Source organism: Canis lupus, chromosome 11 (genome assembly GCF_011100685.1).
Source record: "Canis lupus familiaris isolate Mischka breed German Shepherd chromosome 11, alternate assembly UU_Cfam_GSD_1.0, whole genome shotgun sequence".
In the NCBI taxonomy this organism is placed as follows: Eukaryota; Metazoa; Chordata; class Mammalia; order Carnivora; family Canidae; genus Canis; species Canis lupus.
In genome coordinates, this window is record NC_049232.1 from 74,210,478 (window position 1) to 74,217,393 (window position 6,916).

Here is a 6,916-nt window from a genome sequence, read left to right on the forward strand (position 1 = left end):
GACAGTGGGGCGCCGCGGCGGGGAAACTGAGGCGGCGGCCGACACCTGCTGCGGGGGGCCCGCCCCGGTCCGCGAGCGCAGCCCCCCGGCCCCGCCCCCCCCAGGACGCCCCGGGGCTCCGGCGGCCCGAGCGCAGCGGCTGCCGGGGGCGGCCTCGGGCATGTGTCGGGCGGTCCTGGGGCGCGGGGCGTTGGGGTCGGGGTCGGGGTCGGGGTCGGCTCCCGCCATCCTCGGAGGAGCCCGGGACGGCGGGCGGGGCGCGGCGGGGCGGGGCGGGGCGGGGGGTCCTCGTCCGCTCGACTTCCCCGGGGCCGCGGGTGGACAGGCCCGTCGGCGGCCCGCGCCCTCCCGCGCACCTTCCCGGCCCCGAACCCCCGAGACGTCCCTGGGTCCTGGGGAGTAACGGCCCCGCCCGTCCGCCCGCGGCCCTTTGTTAACCCGCGGACTCTGGTCCCGGTGGATCCCTCCCCCCACCCCGGGCCTCTTCCTAAAAGCCCGAGAAAGGTTTTCGGAAACAAACACGGTCCACAGCTGCCCTCCGCCCCTTCACCCCGCGGGCGCGCAGGTGCCTCGGCCCCGCCCCAGCACCGGCCGAGTAGGGTCGCGCCCCCCCAGGGCTGTGCCCCCCGCTCTCGGGGCCCCCGGGGCTGACACTGAGCTGACCCGTGATGGTCAAATGGAACCAAATTGAAAAGAGCCTGTGGCGCCCTGGAAAGAGCTCATCGTCGGACTCAGAACATTAGAGTCCGGCAGATCCGGCTCATGATCAGCCCAGGTGGGTGGCCTCGGAGGAGACCTTTGACCTTTCTGAGTCTCGGTTTTCTCATCTACAAAGTGGGGTCAATAAATTGTCTCACTGGGGCTCCCTGGGCGGCGCAGCGGTTTGGCGCCTGCCTTTGGCCCAGGGCGCGATCCTGGAGACCCTGGATCGAATCCCACGTCGGGCTCCCGGTGCATGGAGCCTGCTTCTCCCTCTGCCTGTGTCTCTGCCTCTCTCTCTCTCTCTCTGTGACTATCATAAATAAATTTTTAAAAAAAAGGAAAAAATAAATAAATTGTCTCACTGGGTTAAACTGAATTGGAGAGATGTTTTCACAGAGCCCGGTAGACAGAAGGCGCCCCTCCCGAGGGCGGGTTGATGTTTCCTTTATCCCAGTGCTAACTTCGAGCCTTGTTGGCTGAAGGACCACAACAAAAAACCTCTGCGTCACAGCTTCCCCATCAGGTGACAGGGCCTGACAGCCGCCCTACCAGCGATCTGCAGTGATAGCCAAGAAATGCTGGGCTGGTCCTAAGATGCGCTACATCAGAGACTCCCGGGCAGCAGGGGGAAGAGCTGATGCAGCTTCTTTGCCTGGAGATTCGCAGAAAGAGACGACAAGTCCTTAACCAGAGTGATCCCGGCCAGCGCTCTGCCTCGGACAGGGATTGGCCCAGGAAGTTGAATTATTTTGAAAGACAATTTAAGTGTATGACTGACCGTTCTTTCAACATTTAATTCTTTAAATTGTTTGCTCTGCCTCTAAATCACAAGATAACTTGTTTTTTTTTAATCTCTTAGGAATAAAGGATGCCTGGGGGGGCCCAGTCGGTTAAGCATCTGCCTTTGGCTCAGGTCATGATCCTGGAGTGGGTCCCACGATCGAGTCCCATGTCTGGCTCCCTGCTTGGCAGGGAGTCTGCTTCTTACTCTGCCTCTCTCTCTCTCTCAAATAAATAAATAAAATCTTTTAGAAAAAATTAACATCTTATTAATAATACTTTATGTTTAACAATCAGAAACACTAGGGGCACCTGGATGGCTCAGTCGGTTAAGCGGCTGCCCTCAGCTCAGATCATGATCGCAGGGTCCTCGGACGAAGCCCCACGTCATCATTGGGCTCCCTGCTCAGCAGAGTCTGCTTCTTCCTCTCCCTCTGCCCACCTCCCCTTTCGTGCTCTCTCCTACTCTCTCTCTCTCTCTCTCTCAAATAAAATTTAAAAATCAGAAACACCTTACATACCCACTATCAAAGGTATTATTACGTCTGTTCAATTTCATCATATAAAGTCATTACAAGGGCGGCTCTGAAGACAATATAGTAAATAGTCATAAGAGCTCATTGAGCTCTTGCTGTGTGCTAGACATTACACCAAGAGCTACACGTGAAATGTTTTGTTTAATCCTAAAAAGAACCCCAGGAAGAAGGCACTATTATTATCCTTATTTTACAGATAAAGAAACTAGGGCACAGACAGGTTAAGCCACTTGCCCAAAGATACTTAGTAAGAGATAGAGCCTCAGAAATCAAACTGAGGCTGGCCAGCTACCGTAGCTCCCTTAACAACTGTGCTGTAAAGGGAAAATGATCATGATCTAATGTTAAGAAGAAAAGAGGGGGGGAAATTATAGCTCTGACTCTGTGTGTAATAGAACGTTGGCTGGCACTTCCCCTGCTGCTCTAGAACTGTGGCTAAGACCCAGGGCTCTCAGGAGAGCTGTCAACCCACCCATGACCTATGGGGCCACTAGACTTGATAATGAGGGGGCCGCGGAACGGCAGGGGTCAGAGAGGACTCCTCAGAGCAGAGGGGCAGCGTGAGCCTTCTCCTGTAGGCAATGCGGACGCTATAAAGTGCCCTATCGGATTCCTTTTGTGTACTCAGTACTTAGCACCACGTCACATACACAGGAGTGGCTCAGGAAGTGTTTGTGGAGGGGCGCCTGGGTGGTGCAGTGGGTTGGGCGACTCGACTCTTGGTTTCAGCTCAGGTTGTGGTCTCGGGGTCATGGGATCGAACCCTAGGTCCGGCTCTGCACTCAGCACAGACTCTGCTTGAGACTCTCTCCCTCTTCCCCCTCCCCAAAGAAATAAATAAATCTTAAATAAATAAATAAATTGTTTGTTGAACTAAATGGAGCCTCACCAAATGGCAAACGCTGTATGAATGCAGTTTTGCGTTCATAACGTATTTATTCTCAAAAGGTAGGGCTGTCCCCACACTGCCGACCTCTGAAAGGTGAAGGGATTTGCCCAAGCTCCAGCCAGTTCCAAAGCCCAGGCTCTCCTCAAGACTCCACAATCCATTCACGCGGCCACTATGTGTTGCACACAGTAGGAGGTCGGTGGACATATGCTGAAAAAAAAAGGACACATACGCACCACATTTTACCCCCTTATACAAGCAGAATTTAAGAAAAGAGCAGCTTTGAAGAGTATGAAAAGAAGAGAAAGAATAATAAAAAAAAAGAGATGCGGCTCAGCAAAATAACTTCATCTCCCAGATTCCAATAAAACATGGAAACTTTCCCCTTTCTGTTTCATTGAAACAGCAATGCTGACACGGACAATTTCTAATCCTGCCGGAGCCTGGCCTCCTATCAGATGTGGCCAAATGCAAGCTCTGGCATCATCTGCAGACAACTTTAGGATTATTGGGGCCGCTATTAACAAGTCTGCCCAGCAAAGGGCACTAACAGAACACTCACACTGGGAGAGGTACAAATGTCTAAAAAACACGAAATGCTGTATATTCAACCTAAGTAATCAAAGATTTGCAAATTGAAACAATGAGTTACTTTTTTTTTTTTTTTTTTTAACCTGAATTTCAGGCAAGAATTTTTAGAAATTGGTAATACTTGCTGGTGAGGAAGTGCCTTAAGAGTGTAAAGTGAGGGCACCTGGGCGGTCGAGCCTCTGCCTTCGGCTCAGGCCGTGACCCTGGGGTCCTGGGATCCGGCCCCGCGTCGCTCCCTGCCTGCTGCTCCCTCTCCCTCTGCCGCTTCCTGGGCTCGTGCCGTCTGTCTCTCTCTCCCTCAAACAAATAAATAAACCTGAAAAAAAAATAATAATTGCCCAAACTTGGAAGCAGCCACGATGTCCGCCGGTAGGTGAGTGGATAAATAAACTGGGGTGCATCCAGACAATAAAATATTATTCAGTGCTAGGAAAAAAATGAGCTCTCAATCCATGAAAAGATATGACGGAATAGTAAATGCAAAGCAAATCACATTCTATATGATTCCAGGTATGGGATGTTCTGAAAAAGGGAAAACTATGGAGACAGTACGATATATTATAATGATGGATACGTATCATTACACATTTGTCCAAACCCATAAAATATAACACTGAGAGTGAACCACCGTGTAAGGTACGGACCTGGGGTGACTACGACGTGTCACTGTAGGTTCATCACTCGTAACAGATGGACCAGTCTGGTGGGGGATGTTGAAAGCCGGGGAGGCTGTGCTTGTGCGGAGACAGAGCGTATATGGGAAATCTCTGTCTCTTCCTCTCAATTTTTCCCTGAACCTAAAACTGCTCTAAAAATAGTCCTATGAGGGACGCCCGGGGGGCTCAGCGGTTGAGCGTCTGCCTTTGGCCCAGGGCATGACCCCGGGGTCCTGAGATCGAGTCCCGATCGGGCTCCCTGCATGGAGCCTGCTTCTCCCTCTGCCTGTGTCTCTGCCTCTCTCTCTGTCTCTCATGAATGAATAAACAAATAAAATATTTTTAAAAAATAGAGGATAGGGCGACGCAGTGGCTCAGTCAGGTAAGCATCTGACTCCATCTCAGCTCAGATCTTAATCTCAGGGTCTGGAGTTCAAGCCCTGCACTGGGCTCCACACTGGGTGTGGAGTCTACTTTTTAAAAAATGTAAAAAAAGGGGGTGGGGAGACTTTATATTATGATCTCAATTATGTAGGATATATGTAAAAAAGACCAAAAGGAAAAACACCAATATAGGAATAATCTTTGCCTCTGAATGTTTGCGTTGTGGGTAAAGGTCTCTTCTCATATTTTCTTGCATTTTCCAAAATTTTTTTAAGATTTTATTTTTCTTAATATTTATTTATTTATTTGAGGTGGGGAGGGCAGAGGGAGGGATGATCCCAAGCAGACTCCACGCTCAGTGCGGAGCTGATACGGGGCTCAATCTCATGACCTTGAGATCATCACCTGAGCCAGAGTCAAGAGCCCAACATTGAAGTGACTGCGCCACCCAAGAGCCCCTTAAGATTTTATTTTTAAGTAATCTCTATGTCCAAAGTGGGGCTCAGTCCCGACCGCGAGGTCCAGAATCGCCTGCTTTACTGACTGAGCCAGCCAGGTGCCCCTGTGTTTTCCAAATATCCGTTTACAACAAACACATGGCCCTTCAATGGGGAACCACCACCAAGAGAATTCACCCGGCTCTGGGCGTAGGTCGGCCGGCCACATCCCTGACCCGCCTCCGCGGTACTCAGGATGATGAGAGAAAGTCCTTAGTCATAAACTCACATTAAGTGCAAAGCACCTTCCCCAAACAACGAAGCCAAATGTTGAAGTCCCGCTTCAAAGTCCTTCTAGAAGATGCTAAAAATAAGCTCAGAAATGCATTTGCTGCAGTTCTCGGAGACCTACTGAAGGACGTCATTCAGAGTGGGCACCAAGTCAAACCCTCGCTCGTCATCAGTGTTGGCCGTAGAGCAAAGAATGTGAGCCATTTGGGGGACGAATGGGGCCAAAGCTTCGAAAGTCACTCTTGCCCTTAGATTGCTGGAATCGTAATAAAGGGGATCGCTGATAGGTGCAGAACACAAGCTTTCACTATCATTATCTCACTTGAACTTTGCAGTCGCTCTGGAGGGAGGATGGACCAACGGCAGTAGTGATAATATTAGATAATATGTTGCCGACCAACACTTACCAGCGCAGGCGGCGGTGCTGGCCACTGCGTGTACATTAGCCCTTTTTTAGTCCTTATACTGCAAAGTAGGAGTGATCATCTCCACATCGGTCAGCACACCGTCACCTAAAGAAGTCAAGTGGCTTGCCCAAGGTCACCAGCCAATAAATGGAAGAACTAGGGTTTATGGCCATTTATTTAATCCTCAAGTCCAATGCTCACTGAACTTCCTCAACTTTGATTATCTTTTACTGCTATTATTAGGAAAGATATCGGTGTGGCATAGAGTTCTGTGTACAACGCGGGCCCTTCTAGCTGTATAACCTTGGACAAGTCACTTGGCGGCTCTGTGTCGCAACTGCCTCCTCTGTAGAATTAGGGCCACAATATCTACCTTATAGGGCTCAAGATCAAATAAGACCCTGTCTAGGAAGTTGAGCCAAAGCCTGCCCGGAGAAAACATGCAAACAGCACTGGAACACGTCTGATTTTCCTGAACCTTTTCTTCTTACATAGTGGATCGAGTGCAGGAGAGCACAGTGTCCTTGGGGTTCAATATCCAGAAATTCTAGACTCTCAGAGGAGTCTCTTTGACCCGCTTGCACAACCTCACCCTTCTTGAAGACCCCGCACCCCTTCATTAGAGTGCATACCTGTCATTGGAGTGGGTACCTCGTGTCCAGCACTGGCAGAGAGGCAGGAGTGGGCACTTGACTCCTTGCCCCCCCCCCCCGAAAAGTCCAGGCCTTTAGAACTAAGATGCTCTTTGCTGAAGGGCCCTGGCTGGCTCAATCGGGAGAGCATGAGACTCTTGATCTCAGAGTCCTGTGCTTGAGCCCCACGTTGGGTGGAGAGGTTACTTTTGGAAAAAAAATAAATTATATATATACATATATATATAATTTCAGAAAAGTTCAACAAAGAGCACCTTGATCATTTATAGATATTATTATATATATATATATATATATATATATATATATATGTTTTTTTTTAGATGCTCTTTGTTGAACTTTTCTGAAACAGCTGTGCCGATTTCATGCTGGTTTCTGAGGCCTGGATGTAAGGAAGCTCGGTCCTGGAGGAGCAGACGTTTCACAGGAGCAGCAAGAGCAAATATGAGACGGGAAGGGGCTCAGGAATCAGGCCTGCAACCCTGGCATCGCACAGACAATAAGCCAAGATCTAGAGGAGGAAAAGGCCTTTGACGGGCCCTCCCTGCACGTTCGTTACAGAGCCGGGATCAGATCCGCACCCTCTGACC